General features: G+C 35.6%; 1 protein-coding gene across 3 annotated transcripts in view; it reads left to right on the top strand.

Moving 5' to 3' along the window:
* LOC105490456 (collagen type IV alpha 5 chain) overlaps window positions 1-20204 on the top strand; it is a 271513-nt gene that overhangs the window by 86369 nt on the left and 164940 nt on the right. The window lies entirely within an intron of this gene.

Here is a 20204-nt window from a genome sequence, read left to right as displayed (position 1 = left end):
TATGGTTAGTTTTTACAAATATCCAGGATGTGCCTGATATAAATGTGTGTCTTTCATTTCATGATGAACTGTATTATATATGTCCATTGGAACACATTTGTTAGTCATGTTCAAATCTTTCTACATTTTTACAGTTTATTTTCTTTACATGTTCAATCAGCCATTAGAGTTCTGTTTAAAATCTCCAACTATGACTGTGGATTTGTTTATTTCAATTTGAGGGCTTTATTTTAATATCTTCCTTGGGAACCAAACCTTTTATCATTCTGAAGTGGCCTTGTTTTAGCTTTCGCCACACTTATGCCTCAAAATCTACTTTGACTGAAATTAATACAGCTATACTAGCTTCTTTTGGTTATTATTTGTGTATAACTTTTAAAATTTTAAATTCCAACCTTTCTGTGTAACTGTATGTTTTTGATATCTCCGATGAATGGCTCAAATGTTGAAATTTGCCTCTGTTTTTGAAGTCTGAAGGTATTTGTCTCTAGAATTTTTCTCAATATACTTACCTAACTTTTTAGTAACCAGATTTTCAAAAAATTTAATGAAGATATAATGAACACCATTGTATATTCATCTGGATTCAACACTTGTTAGTATTTTGCCATATTTGTTTGTCTCTTGCTTTCCAGAGTATCTATGTATGTGCATGTGTTTAATGATTATGTAAGTGTGTGTTTATACATTTTGCTATGCCATTTAAAAGTAAGTTGCAGAAATCAGACACTTTATATGCATAAATACCTCAGCATGCATCTTGCCTCACCTAAAAAACAAACATGACATCATTATCACACGTAAGAAAATCAACAGCAATCTTACAGTGTCATTTAATATTCAAGTCATAAACAAATTTCCCTAATGGTCCTAAAAAGTCTTTCATAGCTGTTCATGTACTGCATTTATTTGTTCTCTTACAAATTTGAATATCTAGAATGCATTGGAAGAAAATTTTCCACGGATCTTTCGTGTCTCTGTACATCCTGAGAAGAGGGGCATTGTCATTGTTCTGACCTCTCTTTTCAAGGATGTGTTATAATGAATGATTTGGAAAATAGAGATAGTATCTCACTTTGGAGGAAAGGCCAGGTTTTTTTTTTTTACCTTCTAGTACAATAAGGATATTAAAAATATCTCCGGGCAAAGGTAAAGCAAGTTTACTGCCCACTGTTAAATATATGGATTCCCTGAACACCCAGTTTTTCTTCTATAACCTTTTGCACTGCGTGTGAAGGCATCACCTTTTCTGCTTTACATCACCTTGTGGGAATTGGGGCTCGGGGAAACCCAGGCTATTACTGTAAATAATAAATTAGTTGTTCTCTCTGGTTAAGAAGTCTTGTAACTTTTGCCGGTTTTCTGTTCTTGCAATAGTTTGCTGAGAATGATGGTTTCCAGCTGCATCCATGTCCCTACAAAGGACACAAACTCATCCTTTTTTATGGCTGCATAGTATTCCATGGTGTATATGTGCCACATTTTCTTAATCCAGTCTGTCACTGATGGACATTTGGGTTGATTCCAAGTCTTTGCTATTATGAATAGCATTGCACTGATTTTTTTTAACAGCTTCATTGAGATATAATTTATATACCATACATTTTACCCATTTGAAGTTTTCAGTAATTCTAGAATATTTACAGTCAGGCAAGCATCACCAAAATCAATTTTAGAAGATTTTTTATCAACCCAAAAAGAAACCTCATGTCTCTTAGCTGTCATGTTCCATGGCAGCCCAGCCCCCCAGCCCCCCAGCCCTAGGAAACCATCTGTCTATTTGTTGTCACTATAGGTTTGTCTATTCTGAACATTTCATAGAAGTAAAATCATGCAACATGTGGTATTTTTTTATCTGGCTTCTTTCACTTCGCATAATGTTTTCAAGGTTAATCCATGTTGTAGCATAAATCAGTACTTCATTCCTCTTTATTGCCAAATAATATTATATTGTATGCATATACTACATTTTGTTTTTCAGTTCATTTTTTCATGGGCATTTAGGTTGTTTTATACTTTTTTGACTCTTATAAATAATGATGCTATGAACATTCATGTACATATTTTTGCATAGACATGTTTCTATTTTATACCTAGGAGTGGAATTGCTGGATCATATGTTTACTTTGTTTAGGAACTGCCAGACTTTTATAAAGTGGTTACTCCATTTTGCATCCCCACTAGCAATGTTGGAGAGTTTCAGTTTCTCCACATCCTCAATAATACTTGTTATTGTCTGTCTTGATTACAGCTATCTAGGGTGCATGAAGTGGTATTTCATTGTGGTTTTGATTTTCTTTTCATTTCCCTGATTATTAATGATGTTGAGCATATATTTATGTACTGTAAGCCCATAAAAAGATATATATATGAAAAATGTCTATTCAAATCTTTTGCCCATTTTAAATTGTATTATTTGCTTTCTAGTAAGTTATAAGAATTCTTTATATATTCTTGATATGAGTCTCCTATAAGGTATATGATTGACAAATACATTTTCCCATTCTATAGGTTGTCTTTTCACTTTCTTGGTAGTATCCTTTGAAGCTCAAACTTTTACAATTTTGGTAAAATTGTTTTTAACTTTTTTTGTCACTTGTACTTTTGGTGTCATATCTAAGAAGGCTTTGACTAAACAAAGGTAAAGAATATTTACTTTTTTTATTTTTTTGAGACAGAGTCTTACTCTGTTACCTATGCCGGAGTTCATTGGCACAATCTCGGCTCACTGCAACCTCCGCCTCCCGGGTTCAAGCAATTCTCCTGCCTCAGCCTCCTGAGTAGCTGGAATTACAGACGCACATGCCACCATGCCCAGCTAATTTTTGTATTTTTAGTAGAGATGGGATTTCACCATGTTGCCCAGGCTGGTCTTGAACTCCTGACCTCAGGTGATCTACCTGCCTCGGCCTCCCAAAGTGCTGAGATTACAGGCGTAAGCCACCCTGCCCGGCCTAAGAATATTTACTTCTGTGTTTTCTTCTAAGAGTTTTATAGTTTTAGTTCTTGTGTTTAATCTTTGATCCGTTTTAAGTTAATTTCTATGTATAGTGTGTGGAGGAGGTCCAAGTTTACTCATTTGCATATAGGTACCCAGTTGTTCCAGCAGTGTTTGTTGAAATACTATTCCTTCCCTCAGTGAATGTCCTTGGCACCTTTGTCAAAAATCAATTCACTGTAGATGTATGGGTTTATTTTTGTAATCTCAATTCTGTCCTTCTGCCAGTACCATACTGGTTTGATTACTGTAGGTCTGTAGCAGATTTTGAAATTGGGAAGTATAAATATTTCAGCTTTGTTCTTTCAATATTATTTTGGCCTTTGGGGTTCCTTGCAATTACATATGAATTTCGTATCAGTTTCAGGATCAGCTTTTCCATTTCTGCAAAGACTGTGGTTGGAATTTTTATAAGGATTGTCTTGAAGGTGCAGAAAAATTTGGGGAGCATTATCATCTTAGCAATATTAAGTCTTCTGATCCATGAACATGGGATAATTTTTTATTTAGTTAGGGTTTCTCTAAATTCGACAATGATTTGTAGTTTTTCAGAGTAAAAAAATTTCATTTCTTAATTTTACTCCTAAGAATTTTATCGTTTTCATGCAGTTGTAAACGGATTTTTTCACTTAACTTCGTGCTAGTGTATAGGAATACAATTGATTTTTTTTTCTTTTTCTTTTTCTTTTTTTTTTTGAGATGGAGTCTCCCTCTGTCACCTAGGCTGGAGTGCAGTGGCGCAATCTCGGCTCACTGCAAGCTCCGCCTCCCGGGTTCACACCATTCTCTTGCCTCAGCCTCCCGAGTAGCTGGGACTACAGGCGCATGCCACCACGCCTGGCTAATTTTTTCTATTTTTTTTTTAGTAGAGACGGGGTTTCACCATGTTAGCCAGGGTGGTCTCCATCTCCTGACCTCGTGATCCGCCCACCTCGGCCTCCGCAAGTGCTGGGATTACAGGCATGAGCCACCGCGCCTGGTCTACAATTTTTATATATTGATTTTGTACCATGTGACCTTGCTAAATTCATTTATTTGCTCTAATAGGATTTTTCTGCATATAATACTATGTCTTATGCAAAGAGATAGGGCTTTACTTTCTTTTTTTCTGATATGGATGGTTTGTGATGTGATTATTTCACATTGCATGCCTGTATCAAAACATCTCACACACCCCATAAATACATAAACCTACTATATACCCACAAAAAATTAAAAATGAAAAAAATTGCATATGGATTGTTAATTTCCTTGTCTAATTGCCCTACAGACAACCTCTAGGATTATGTGGAAAAGAAATGACAGAGTGGACATTCTTGTCTTGTTCCTGGTCTTATAGGGAAATGATTTAGTCTTTCACCATTAAGTATAATGTTAGCTGTGGGCTTTTTGTACATGCCCTTATCAAGTTGAGGAAGTTCCCTGTTATTCCGATCTTGATAGTAATGTCCTCTCTTTTATTTCTGATTTTAATTTGAGTCTTTTCTTTTCTTGGTGGTTTGACAATTTTTTGAGCTTTTCTGAGAACCCGCTTTTGATTTTGTTGATTTTCTCTGTTGATTTTTTATTGTTCATTTCATTAATTTCAGCTCAAATCTTTATTATTTCCTTCTTTCTACTTGTTTTAGGGTTACTTTGCTCTCTTTTTCTAATGTCTTACATTGAAATATTAGTTTATGATTTGGCATTGAGTCCCATATGTTTTGGTATTTTGTGGTTTTATTTTCACTCATCTCAGAATATTTTTTTTATGCTCTTTTATTATTATTATTATTATTATACTTTAAGTTCTAGGGTACATGTGCATAACTTGCAGGTTTGTTACATATGTATACTTGTGCCATGTTGGTGTGCTGCACCCATCAACTCGTCAGCACCCATCAACTCATCATTTACATCAGGTATAACTCCCAATGCAATCCCTCCCCACTCCCCACTCCCCGTGATAGGCCCCGGTGTGTGATGTTCCCCTTCCTGAGTTCAAGCGATCTCATTGTTCAGTTCCCACCTATGAGTGAGAACATGCGGTGTTTGGTTTTCTGTTCTTGCGATAGTTTGCAGAGAATGATGGTTTCCAGCTGCATCCATGTCCCTACAAAGGACACAAACTCATCCTTTTTTATGGCTGCATAGTATTCCGTGGTGTATATGTGCCACATTTTCTTAATCCAGTCTGTCACTGATGGACATTGATTGATGATGAGCATTTTTTCATGTGTCTGTTGGCTGTATGAATGTCCTCTTTTGAGAAATGTCTGTTCATATCCTTTGCCCACTTTTTGATGGGGTTGTTTGTTTTTTTCTTGTAAATTTGTTTGAGTTCTTTGTAGGTTCTGGATATTAGCCCTTTGTCTGATGAGTAGATTGCAAAAATTTTCTCCCATTCTGTAGGTTGCCTGTTCACTCTGATGGTAGTTTCTTTTGCTGTGCAGAAGCTCTTTAGTTTAATTAGATTCCATTTGTCAATTTTGGCTTTTGTTGCCGTTGCTTTTGGTGTTTTAGACATGAAGTCCTTGCCCATGCCTATGTCCTGAATGATATTACCTAGGTTTTCTTCTAGGGTTTTTAGGGTATTAGGTCTAACGTTTAAGTCTCTAATCCATCTTGAATTAATTTTCGTATAAGGAGTAAGGAAAGGATCCAGTTTCAGCTTTCTACTTATGGCTAGCCAATTTTCCGAGCACCATTTATTAAATAGGGAATCCTTTCCCCATTTCTTGTTTTTCTCAGGTTTATCAAAGATCAGATGGCTGTAGATGTGTGGTATTATTTCTGAGGACTCTGTTCTGTTCCGTTGGTCTATATCTCTGTTTTGGTACCAGTACCATGCTGTTTTGGTTACTGTAGCCTTGTAGTATAGTTTGAAGTCAGGTAGCGTGATGCCTCCAGCTTTGTTCTTTTGACTTAGGATTGTCTTGGAGATGCGGGCTCTTTTTTGGTTCCATATGAACTTTAAAGCAGTTTTTTCCAATTCTGTGAAGAAAGTCATTGGTAGCTTGATGGGGATGGCATTGAATCTATAAATTACCTTGGGCAGTATGGCCATTTTCACAATATTGATTCTTCCTATCCATGAGCATGGTATGTTCTTCCATTTGTTTGTGTCCTCTTTTATTTCGTTGAGCAGTGGTTTGTAGTTCTCCTTGAAGAGGTCCTTTACATCCCTTGTAAGTTGGATTCCTAGGTGTTTTATTCTCTTTGAAGCAATTTTGAATGGAAGTTCATTCATGATTTGGTTCTCTGTTTGTCTGTTACTGGTGTATAAGAATGCTTGTGATTTTTGCACATTAATTTTGTATCCTGAGACTTTGCTGAAGTTTCTTATCAGCTTAAGGAGATTTTGGGCTGAGACAATGGGGTTTTCTAAATATACAATCATGTCATCTGCAAACAGGGACAATTTGACTTCTTCTTTTCCTAACTCTTTGACCTATAGGTTAGTTAAAAGTGAATTATTTCTTTTGTGTATACTTGTTAATATCCTGTTTATTTTTCTTATTGATTTCTAATTTTCTTTCATTGTGGTTGGAAAACATACTTTGTATGATTGCCATACTTTTAAGTTTATTGATGTTTGTTTTATGGCCTAGCATATAATCTATCCTGGAGAATGTTCTATGCATTCTTGAGAAAAAGGTATATTCTACTGTTATTGGGCAGAGTGTTGAATAGATGTGTCTTAGGTGCAGTTGGTTTATAGTGTTGTTCAAGCCCTCTATTTCCTTGTTGATCTTCTCTCTCACTGTTCCACTCATTATTAAAAGTGAAGTGTTGAAGTCCCCAACTATTTTTGAATTGTCTATTTCTTACTTCAGTTCAGCCAGTTTTTGTTTCATGTATCTTGGTGTTCTGTTGTTAAATGTATTTGTGTTTATAATTGATATGGCTTCCTGTAGAATTGACACTTTTATCATTATAAAATGCCCCTCTCTATCTCTAGAATTTTTTTTTGTTTTAGAATATATTTTGTCAGTTATTAGTACATCTACTCTAGCTTCCCTAAGGTTGCTGTTAGCATGACTGTATTTTTCAATCCTTGTAGTTTCAACCTTTTTGTATGTTTTAATCGAATGTATTCAATAGCTGCCATTGGATCTTGATTTTTTTTACGAAGTCTGACAATCTTTGACTTTTGTTTGGCTTGTTTAATCCATGCACGTTCAATGTTATTATTGATATAGTTGGATATTTGTCCATAATTTCACTTTTTGTTTTCTATGTATCTCATGGTTTTTTGTTGTTGTTCTTCTGTTCCTCCTTTACTGCCTTTTTTTTATTAAGTGGATATTTTCTAGTTTAATATTGCAGTTTCTTTAATGATTTTATTTAATGTGTTTTTCATTTGTTTTTCTTAAGGGTTGCTTACCACATAAATTATAACCTATTAGAGTTTAATTAAGATTTATAGAGCTCTCTATTCTTACTGTCTTCCCTTACTCTAGACAAAATTGCTGACATTATTTCAGAGCCGGTAGCGGCAACAGTGTTCCCCTTCTTTTGGAGTAACACCCCTACTTTTTTAGCAGGGCACTAATCAGGAAGACTAGCCTTTGATCTTCCTGGCTTGCCTCTTTCAGCATCATCTTCTGTTTTATGAGCAAGATAGAGTGAGGGCAATCAGATCAAATACTCTTGGGCTGCCGCGCCTGGCTGGAGTAGATCTTTTGTCTTATGAGTTAGGGCTGTGTGGAGGACAAGAGCCTGAGAACTCTCAGCTACTCTCACTTGGAACAGAGCTTCTATAACAGGAAACCCAGGGTAGGGGGAGATCAGAAATGCTGATGACCTGTTCCTTCCTGTGAGATACTGTAGTGCTTAACTGGGAGCTGGGAGGAGAAGGAGCCCTGGTTTGTGGATGCACCTACCTTGGGTAAGGCTTTTGTGAAGCTGAGCAAGGGAGGTGGAGAAGGAAGGAGCAGGTCATGATGCCATAGATACCTGTTGTACATATCAAGATTTAACACATATTGTTGAATGTTTCTTCATTGGCTGTATGTTCTTAGGACAATATTCAGATACTTGAGTTTTTAAAAAATAAATTTCACCACATATCATTGTTTTGCTAGGGAGATGGTCCACAGAGGTCCTCACACTGCCATTCACAAAGTCATCTCTCCCATGGCATGGCATTGACTTTTTCCCTTTCCTTTTCCTCTTTCTTTCTCTTTCTTTCTTTTCTTCCTTTTCTTCCTCTTCTTCCTCTTCTTTCTCTTCTTTCTCTTCTTTCTCCTCTTTCTCTCTTTCTCTCTTTCTCTCTTTCTCTCTTTCTTTCTTTCTCTCTCCCTCCCTCTTTCTTCTCTTTCTTTCCCTTCCTTCCTTCCTTCTTCCTTCTCCTCCTCCTCCTCTTCTTCCTCCTCCTCCTCCTTCTTCTTCTTCTTTTCCTTTCCTTGCCTTTCTTCTTCTTCTTCTTTTTTTTTTTTTTTTTGACAGGGTCTTGCTCTGTTGCACATACTGGAGTGCGGTGGAACAATTATGGCTCACTGCAGCCTTAATCTCATAGGCTCAAGTGATCCTCCCTCCTCTAGCTAAGACTACAGGTGCATGTCGCCATGCCTGGTTAATGTTTAATTTTTTTGTGGAGATGGGGTCTCGTCTTGTGCCCCAGGCTGGATGTAAACTCCCGGGCTCAAGTGGTCCTCCCACCTTGGCTTCCCAAAGTGCTGGGATTATAGGAATGAGTCACCACACCCAGCTGGCATTGACTTTTTGAAGAGTCTGTGCTAGTTGTTTTTTATAATGTACCTTATTCCAAATTTGTCTCATGTTGTGTCAATTTACACTTAATTATGCTTGATGTAATTACTGATGTATTTGTTTTATTTGTCCTGCATTTTAAGGTATCACTTTCTCTGTCTACCTCTCTTTCATCTTCTTTTGGATATATTAAGTATTGTGCCCCTCAATTACTTTGGGATTAACACCTTATTTATCTTTTTTAAAGGTTTACCCTAGAAATGAAAATATCTAGGTTGTATATGTATCAAAGTCCAAAGTAATCAATATCCTTACCAGTTTTCTACACAGTTACAAAGACCTTAAGAATGCTTTAACTTCTTTCACCCTATCTCACTTATATCGTATTACCAGTGTGTATTTCTTTTAATTCTATATTTTAAATGCCACAGTATGAACGGGATGCATGTCGCCTACCCACCAGCCCAAACTGAGACCACCAAGGACAGCCCCACTCTTTCCAGTGGCAGAGTCTCAGCATGGCTGCTACCACCCCTCACCTGAACACTCCACCTGGATACTGAAGATTACCCCACCCCCACCTAACAGCTGGTGCCTGCACTCACCATTGGGGTCCTGAGCACAAGCTGCAGAACTGAGCTTCTACTCTGAGAGAGAACACATAGCCTGAGGTCGTGGGGATCGTCTAACCCAATCCACCACCGTGGGCCCCAGTCCTCCTGGGGGCCTGAGGTTGGGCCTAAACTCCCAATCACTACCACTTCAGCTGGTACCTGCCTGCAAGCACCACATATGGGCCTGGACACTGGCCTACCCAGCCCATTGCAGCTACTATCAACATCAGTGCACACTGCTCAGGACCCAGACAATTGTCCATCCACTGCTACTGCCATCATCCGCACCACGCCAGCAGCCCAGGGACTGAAGAACCTGCTCACCCACCTGGTCCACTGCTGGCATTATCAGCATCCAAGCAAGACCCCTGGAGGCCTAAGAATAGGCCCACTGACAACAGCCAACACCAGTGCCAGTGTAAAATGCTCTGGGGTACAAAGATACGCATGCTCAGTCCACTGCTGCCACCACCGCATCTTTAAGACTAGCTCACCTGTTATTCCAGTCTCCAGCACAACTTCACCACAGCTTTCACTAATAACCATACCCTAACACACCAAAGAAACCATAAACACCACTAATGCTGTTTACAGCCAAAGAAATCACACAGAGACTACAGTACTGTGAACAGAATCAAAGTTGAAGTACCATACATAGCCAACATCTTAGATACATCTTCAGAAAAATATCCTTCCCTATGAAAGTAAATTCAAAAATAGGAAGAAATAGCTGTTACACTAGATGCACAGTTACCAACACAAGGACACAAGAAATATGGAAAAGCAAGGAAATATGACACTTGCAAAGGAACACAATAATTCTACAACAATAGATCTTAATCAAAAGGACACTTTTGAAATCCAGAGAAAGAATTCAAAATACTGAAATTAAAGAAGCTGGGTGAGATTTAAGATAATTCTGAAAAACAATACAAGGAAATCAAAACACAGTTAAGGATAAGAATGAACAATATTACTAAAGAGATAAGTATTTTTAAAAAGAACCAAATAGAAATTCTGGAACTGAATAACTCATTGATAGAAATACAAAATGCATTTGAAAGCTTCAAGAATAGGCTAGATTAGGCGGAATAAAGAATCTCAAAACTTGAAGTCAGTTCTTTTTAAATAAACCAGTCAGGTAGAAATAAAGAAAGAAGAATTTTAAAAAGAATGAGCAAAGCTTTGTGTCATTCGGGACAACATAAATTGATCAAATCTTAAAAAATTATTGTTAGCCCCAAGGATAAAGAGACAAAGAAAGGATTAGAAAACCTATTTAAAGAATTGGTGAAAACTTCCGAAGTCTAGTGAGAGATTTACACAATCAGATACAGGAGGCTCAGTGATCCTTAGGAAGATATAATGCAAAGAAATCTTCTCCATGGCACATTATAGTCAGAATGTCTAAAGTCAAATATAAAGAGCAAATCCTGAAAACAGTAGGAGAAAAGTGTCTAGTCACTTCTAAATGAAACCCTATCAAGCTAACAGTGGACTGCTCAGCAGAAACCTTATAGGCCAGAAGAGAATGGGGATAAATATATTCAAAGTGCTGAAAGAAAAATATTGCCAGCCAAGAGTACTACATCCCTCAAAATTATCCTTCATCAATGAAGAAGAAATGAAAAACCTTTCACAGATAAGCAAATGCTGAGGGAATTCTTTATGACTAGACTGACCCTACAAGAAATGCTCAAGTGAGTCCTAAACTTGGAAGCAAAAGGACAATATTTAAGATCATGAAAGAACATGAAAGTATAAAACTCACAGGTAAACCAGTCAATCAAAGAAGGAAAAGAAAGGACACAAGTGGTAACACTATAGCAATCTACCAAACCTCAAAAACAACTAAAAAGAGAAAAAGAAATAAAGAATATATAAAACAGGCCAGGCGCGGTGGCTCAAGCCTGTAATCTCAGCACTTTGAGAGGCCGAGACGGGCGGATCACAAGGTCAGGAGATCGAGACCATCCTGGCGAACATGGTGAAACCCCGTGTCTACTAAAAAATACAAAAAAACCTAACTGGGCGAGGTGGCAGGCGCCTGTAGTTCCAGCTACTTGGGAGGCTAAGACAGGAGAATGGCCTAAACCTGGGAGGCGGAGGGTGCAGTGAGCTGAGATCCGGCCACTGCACTCCAGCCCGGGCGACAGAGCGAGACTCTGTCTCAAAAAAAAAAAAAAAAAAAAAAAGAATATATAAAACAACCAGAAAATCATTAACAAAATTACAGAAACAGAGCTTCACATATTAATAATAACCTTGAATGTAAATGGATTGTATTTTCCACTTAAAATATATTAAATGGCTGAATGAATTTTTTAAAAAACGTGATGCAACTTTATGCTACATATAAGAAAGTCACCCTAACAGTAAAGTCACATATAGACTGAAAGTAAAGGGATGGAAGAAGATATTCTATACAAATGGGAAACAGTAGTGAGCAGGAATAGCTATACCTATATCAGATAAAAGAGAATTTAAGTCACGAACAGTTGAAAATAAAAATGACAAAGAAGGTCATTATATAATGATAAATGGAACAATCCAGCAAGAATATACAGCAGCTTCAAATATATATGTACTCCATACTGTAGCATCCAGATTCATAAAGCAGATATTCTAAAGAGAGAAATAGATGACAATACAATCAAAGTGGGGGTTTCAACATTCCACTCTCAGTATTTAGACGGATCATCTAGATAGAAAATCAACAAAGAAACATTGGATATAAACAGGGCTTTAGACCCAATAAACCTAACAGATATTTACAAAACATTCTACCCAACAACTGAAGGATATACATCCTTTTCATCAGCACATGGACCATTCTCCAGGATAAATCATGTAGATCATGTGTTAGGCCACAATATAAGTATCAACAAATTTTAAAAAATGAAATAATATCAGTTTTCTTTTTAGACCACTTTGGAATAAAACTAGAAATCAATAAAAAGATGAAGATTGGAAACTCTGAAAATACATGGAAATTAAATAACATGCTCCTGAATGACCACTGGGTCAATGAAGAAATTATGATGGAAATTTAAAAATGTATTGAAGTGAAAATGTAAACATAGCACACATATTCAGCAAAAATAGTGCAATGAGAAGTTTATAGCAGTAAATGCCTACATTAAAAACGTAGAAAAATAAAAATTTAACAATCTAGCAATGCACCTCAAGGAACTAGAAAAGCAAGAACAAACCAAATCGAAAATTAGCAGAAGAAAAAAACTAGCAAAGATCACAGCAGAACTAAACAGACTATAAAAACAAACATAAGGGATCAATAAAATGTAAAGCTGCTTCTTTGAAAAGATACACAAAATTTGTAAACTGCTAGCTAGTCTAACCAAGAAAAGACCCAAATAAAATCAGAAATGAAAAAAAGACATTACAACTGACATCACAAAAATACACAAGATCATCAGAGATTATTATGGGCAACTATACGCTGACACACTGGAAATCCTAGAAGTAATGGATAAATTCCTGGAAACATACTACTTACCAAGATTGAATCAGGAAGAAATAGAAAACCTGAACAAACCAGTAATGAGTAGTGAGATTGAATCAGTAATCAAAATTCTCCCTACGAAGAAAAGCCTAGCACCAGATGGATACACAGCCAAATTCTAACAATCATACAAGACAGAATTAATACCAATCCTCCTGAGGCTATTCCAGAAAATCCTAGGGTAGGAAATTCTCCTTAATTCATTCCACGAGGCCAGCATCACCCTGATATGAAAATCAGACAAGGGCTCAACCAAAAAAGGAAACTGCTGGCAAATATCCCTGGTGAAGATAGATTGAACAACAATTAAAAAAATACTAGCAAATCAAATTCAACAGTACCTCAAAAATATAATACACATGGTCCATTGGGATTTATGGCAAGGAAGGCACAACCTTTGCAAATCAATAAATGTGATACATTACATCAATGGAATGAAAGAATAGTATGATCATCTCAATAGATGCAGAAAAGACATTTGATAAAATTTAACATCCCTTCATGATTGAAACTCTCAACAAACTAGGCATAGAAGGAACATAACATAATAAAGGCCATATACGTCAAATCCACTGCAAACATCATATTCAATGAAGAAAAGATGAAATCCTTTCCTCTAAAAGCTAGAACAAGACAAGGATGCTCACTTTCACCACTCCTATTTGACATAGTACTGGAGGTCCTAGTAAGAGCAATCAAGCAAGTGAAAAATAAAAAAGGCATCCAAATGGGAAAAGAAGAAGTCAAATTGCCCCTCTTTACTAATATATCTATCTAGAGAAACTTAAAGAATGAATTCAGTGAAGTTGTAGGATACCAAATCAATGTACAAAAATCAGTAGCCTTTCTATACACCAATAATGATCTAACCAGGAAAGAAAGAAAGAAGGCAATTCCATTTACATTAGGTAAAATAAGTAAAATACATAGGAATAAATTGAACCAAGGAGGATAGATTCTACAAGGAAACCTACAAAACACTGATGAAAGAAATGCAGATGACACAAGCAAATGGAAAAATATTTTATACTCATGGATCAGAAGAATTAATATTGTTAAAATGATCATATCGCCCAAAGGAATCTGTACATTCAACATAATCTCTATCAAAATGCCAATGCCATTTTTTCACAGAATTAGGAAAAAAAAATCCTAAAACGTATATGAAACCAAAAAAGAGCCTGAATAGCCAATGCAACCCTGACCTAAACACAAAGCTAGAGGCATCACATTTCCTGACTTCAAAATGTATTACAGGGCTGTAGTAACTCAAACTGCATTATATTGTTATGAAAACATAGACCAATGGAACAGAATAGAGAACCCAGAAATAAAGCCACATCTTCATAGCCAATTGATCTTCAACAAAGCTGACAAGAGCTTACACTGGGGAAAGATAATCCTCTTCAATAAATGGTGCTGTGAAAATTGGATAGCCACATGTAGAAGAATGAAACTGGACCCGTATTTCTCACCATATACAAAAATTAACTCAGGCTAGATTAGACTTAAATCTTCTTTTGCACAGGAAAAGAAACTATCAACAGAGTAAACAGACAACCTACAGAATGGTTTGTGAACTGTGCATCCAACAAAGGTCTAATGTCCAGAATCTACAAGGAACTTAAGCAATTCAACAAGCAAACATTTTATGTAAATAGAAGACCTGAAAGTATAAAACTACTAGAAGAAAATCCAGGAGAAAACTCTTCTGGACATTGGTCTAGGCAAATAATTTGACTAAGACCTCAAAAGCACAGGCAACAAAAGCAAAAATAGACAAATGGGGCTATATTAAATAAAAAGCTTCTGAACAGCAAATGAAACAATCAACAGAGGGAATAAGCAACTTGTTGAATGGGAGAAAATTTTTGCAAAGTATTTATCTGACAGGGATTAATATTGAGAATATAAAAGGAACTCAACTCAACAGGAAAAAAACAAAACAAAACTCCAATTAATCCCATTTAAAATAGGCAAAGGACCTGAACAGACATTTCTCAAAATAAGACATACAAATGGTATATGTAAAATGCTCAACATTGCTAATCATCAGAGAAATGCAAATGAAAACCACAATGAGATATCATCTTATCCCATTCAAAATGGCTATTAATAAAAAGACAAAAACAACAGACGTTGGCAAGGATAAAAAGAAAAGGGAACTCTTATATGCTGTTGTGAACATAATCTAGTATAGCCACCAGAAAACTGTATGGAGATTAAAAAAAAAAAAAAGAGAAAGAGAAAGAAAGAAAAAAAAAATACACTAAACATAGAATCACCATACAACCCAGCAATTCCACTACTGGGTATCTATCCAAAGGTAAAGAAATCAATATATCAAAGAGATACCTACACTTGCCTCTTTACTGCAGCAGTATTCATAATCACAAAAATATACAATTAACCTAAGTGTTTATCAACAGGTGAATGGATAAAGAAAATGTGGTACATATACAGAATGGAATACTACTTAGCCATAAAAACTAGTGAAATCATGTCATTTGCAGCAACATGGATGGAACTCAATGTCATTCTCTTAAGTGAAATAAGCCAGCCACAGATAGACAAATACTGCATGTTCTCACTTGTATGTGGGAACTAAAAAAGTTGACCACATGGAAGTAGAGAGTGGAAAGACAGAGAACAGAGACCGGGAAGGGTAAGTGGCAGGGATGGGGAGGATGAAGAGAACTGGGTTCTTAGCATATTAAATATGTCATTTTGTGGTGTTCTGGCTTTGATTATTGCTTCTGAGATCTAATCTGTAAATTAATTTTCACTCTCTTGAAGGCAGTCTGTCTTGTCTTTTTTGATGCTTTTAAGGCCTTTCCTTTACTTTTATGTTATGCAGTTATGTTCTGCTGCACCTAGTTTCAGGTTTTATTTTTATGCCCTTGGATTTGTTTGGTTTCTTGAATCACAAATATGTGTAGATTTTTCTTGAGGAATCTTAGCCATTGTCTCTTTAGTATTGTCTTTATTCCCTCTCTCACCTCTTCTAGAATCCCAGTTTCCTTTATGTTATCCTTTCTTGCTCTTTCTTCCATGTCTCTTAATGATTATTTCAGTTTCCATGTTTTATCTCTATGCCACATTATATATAATTTCTTTTTAGCTTTACTAAGTATTTTAACTTTATTCTGTCTTCAGCTCTATGTAGTCTGTTGTGAAGGCCATCCTTTGAGTTTTAAATTTCAATTACTATGGCTTTTACTTCTAGAATGTATATTTTATTTCAATTAAACTATGTCATTTTCATACAATTGCTGGCTCCCTGTATTATTTTTAAGTTAGAAAAATTCTTTTATAATTGTAAAGATAGTTATTATATATTTTTTATTTGATAATTCCAATATCTGAAATATTTAGTGAGTACTTTCTGTTGTCATATGTTTCTTTTGGTTTTTGCTTATGGTATTTTTTTTTCTTGTATGCTTAATGGTTTTTAATTAGGAAATCTCATCTTCCTTTAAAAAATGATGCATTTGAATTATTTGAAGTTTACTATGAAGGCATGTTTTTTCTACGTAGAATTTGTATGTATTTTTGCCCAGCCTCTAGAAGGTCAATGCAGTCAGAGTCCACTCAGGTAATGCTAATTTGGATTGCAAATCTGGCCAGTTTGTGGTGAGTTTTTTAAGGATTTTTTTTCCTGTACTTCTCTGCTAAGCACCAAGATATCTTTTCTTCCACCTCCCCGGGTGTGGGATTGTGAGGTACATTTATGCATGGTACACCCTTACACTAAAAGAAATTATAAAACAAAACCCGAAAATTATCCAAGTTTGGCAAATGTCCTCCGGGAAAAAGTAGTTTCATTGGTCAATTCATTTTTTGGTTTTCCCTAGATTTTGATTTGATAAATCCTATTGTGCTTCCCTTTGATGCTTTTAGGAAGAATTTTTTTACTTTTTTCCAAGCATTTTTTTAAAGTAAGCATTTCAGTCTGGATACCTAACTAGCCACGTTATTGGAATATTTCTTATTTCTCTCTGCCATTGTTTTGTCGTATGTGTCTCCTTGGAACACCTGAATCAAAATCACTTAGAGATGTTCATTAAAATTTCAGATTCTGCTATTCAACTTCAGGCTTACTGGAAGAATCTTTAGGATGGGTTGCTGGTATGTGAATTTTTGTGAGGTTCTTTAGGTGACCCTAATTCATACAGAATTAGTTTTTATTTGTACTTTTAAGTCTAACATCTGGTGTTTTAATTGTAGCAGCATGAGATCTAAATTTATTATTTTTTATATTTATTCTAGCACCATATGTTGAAAAATTCATTGTTTTCACATCTATTTGACATGTTGACTTTTATCATATAGTAGTTGTGTGCGTGTGTGTGCGCATGCATGCGTGTGCAGATCTGTTTCTGGCCTTCCTATTTTTGTTAACTGAATACCGTACTATTTTAATTATTGCAGTTTTCTGATGTGTTTTAGTGTGTGCTAATATAAAACTTTCCTTACTCATTTATTACTTTCTCCCACAGTAAAAATTTAAAATATAATAGTTGCATCATTTTCTTGCTTCTTTCATCTTCAGTGATTTTGAAGAACTAGTTTTTTTCGTACGAACTTAGAAAGCCTTTTAGATGGAGGTAACTTAATGTTCATGTTACCTCTTTGCCCCAGTCAATTTTATATTTTAATCATGCTTAGCATGGCAATTTTTCCTCTGGGTATCTTTCTGTCTATCCTTCCAAGTTGAAGTCCACAGAGCTTTTGTCAATACTTTCAGGCTCAAGGGAACTATTTTTCTTAACTTTGATAGCAATTATTGACTATAACACTCATTTTTACTTGGCGAATCCTACAGAATCACAGACAGTGAAATCTGGAAGCTACCTAAGGAGATCACACTGTCTATGTATACCATTTTACAAATGAGAAAACAGCCCAAGAGTTTGGAAATGATTTGTCCATGGTCAAATGATTCAACTGCTGAAGTAAACTTATGATATACTGCTGTATCATTATTCCATTGTATTTTGATATTCTTTTCATATGTCCTGAAAATACCTAGTTACTTAAAAAATAAAATACCTAGTTACTTAAAAAAAACAAAAACCAAAAAACCTAGATTGGAAGTTCCTTAAAGGCAGCACCTACATCTACTTTTGTACAACTCATAGAACTATTATTGTGTTTGTGTTTATTAGACACCTAATCAATATTAATAGATGTTGGTAAAAGAAAAAAAACAAGTTGTTCCATTAACCAGATGTCAAACTGGGACTATCTCCTTGTGGGCGCCACTGTTATAACTGTATGGAAAGTGGCATCTAGTGGTTGGTGTGCGTATTACAATTGCCTGCTTTGTTTTAACCTGTGAGTACCAGAGTAATTCTCATAACTTAGGTGGAATAAATAGAATATAAATTAAAATTTTAAATTGCATTTAAACACATTTATCTATAATTCCCAACTGTTTAAATCTGTGTTCTTTCTAAAGTAAAGCTACATGTTGATTAATAAAAAATTGCAAAAAATTACGTAAAATTACTTGTAAAATGACATGCAAGAGTATTTAAGGCTTTTCTTGTTTATAAATTGTATTAGGAGTTAGGGGCTATTGTTGGATATTCGGAAGTCAAAGTGCAATTATAAAGAAACGCCACATAGAATCTTGTTCATATCAATGAAATTCTGTCGGACTGTTGTTTTGCATTATTTTTAGGAGCTTAATTTGTATTTAAACGAGGAAGATCTCTCAATAAAGGCTGAAGATGGAAAGCTACACTGCCTTCTACTCACAACAACAAAACTCATGCACATATATTTACATACAAAGTCCAGACATGCATTTCAATGTCAGATGTTAATTATTCTTACATTAACAGCCATTTGGGGTTACCACTACTCTTTACCTCTCCATTAATGCATGAGTGTTGACAACATGCGCAATCTAATTCAGGGAGTATGACCATTGACAGTTACTGTCTTGTGAACTTGTGAATCAGTATCTTCTTGTGAAACGATATCTTCTAAATTTTATAAAATCCGTAGTCTGGAACTTAAAATTTATGTTTGCACAAAAATATTATATATTTTTAATTAACCTCTGTTTCCTGCACATTGTAATATAACTCTTTGTAGATGGGGTCATCCTTCCCACTAGAGAGCAATGATGTACTTTGTACTTCTACCTGCACCTAACATAACATAGTGGCTGTCACATAACAGGTGATCAATAAATATTTCTCGAATTAGTTACATATATTGGAGGGAGCTGTGTGTTATTCATCTTAGAAGTCTAGTGCCTAAAAATTTTTCTGGCCTCTAGTAATATTCAGTTCATGTTTGATGAATAAGTCTGAATAATCCTATTTAATCTGTAGTGTAGTTAGCATAAAATACTAAAATCAGTATATAATCCCCAAACATCTATGAATAATAAATAATAGCTGCATAACAGACTTTCTGTTTGAAGTGTCAGGAGCACAACTTTCACTGGAGCAGTCTCTTGTAGTGTGAGTGAGACATCACTCCAACATCAAGCCATTGTAGTTTGCTCTTATAATCAGGAAAAGAGGTTTCCGCATGCAGGTGACTTCTAGTTGCAGCTGAGTTAGTTAGAAGTTCTGATCAGAAGGATAAGGTCAGTACTTTCAAAAGGGCTGAGGAGGGTACTTCAGTAGTGACTAGAGTAAAGGAAATCATGAAATGTTGAGCAACAGGCTAAGGTATTTTATATCAAAGGCCCTCAAGGTTGATGGTCATTATTTGGTATTTATATCACATAAAGGTTTCAGTAACTCAGTCTGATATCTATCTGATGAAAAGAATGCCACCTCCTTGCAAATAAATACTAAACTATAAATGTATATTAAACTAACTTGTTTTTCCAAGCAGTTCATTTTCTAAGAGTAAAGGATATTTCTGAATGGCAGAAGTCACATACTGTATTCTTTTCCTCCATAAGTTTTCTATTTTAGAGGAGGATATTTTTCTGGCTTGAAGACCTCAATTCCTAATATGATTGAATGCCTATTTAGAACATCTAGACTGTGGGAGCAGCATTTATGGTAAAGCTGTTAGAGACTGAGCTATTATTAGTGATGAAGGAGTAGGAGCAAAGAAAAGAAAGGAAGGTGGTAAAAGATAGTGTTATATATTTTATGCTCCATGATTGCTCATGAATGGAGAGAAACAAGTGACTTGAAGTGGTAGGCATTTTTGTCTAGTTGCCAAGGTCACTGCTAATATAGAGTGAGAGGTAATTTCTTACAAGCAATGTTAGAAGAAAAAAAGGAGAGTTCCTGAGAGTTTGGACATGTGGCAAATCATATTACAGGGAAGTTGTATGAATTTCTTTTCCATTTTTAACATATTTTAGATTGTGCATACTGTCAACACTCATGCATTA

This window comes from Macaca nemestrina, chromosome X (genome assembly GCF_043159975.1).
Source record: "Macaca nemestrina isolate mMacNem1 chromosome X, mMacNem.hap1, whole genome shotgun sequence".
In the NCBI taxonomy this organism is placed as follows: domain Eukaryota; kingdom Metazoa; phylum Chordata; class Mammalia; order Primates; family Cercopithecidae; genus Macaca; species Macaca nemestrina.
This window is presented reverse-complemented; position numbering and strand designations above follow the sequence as displayed.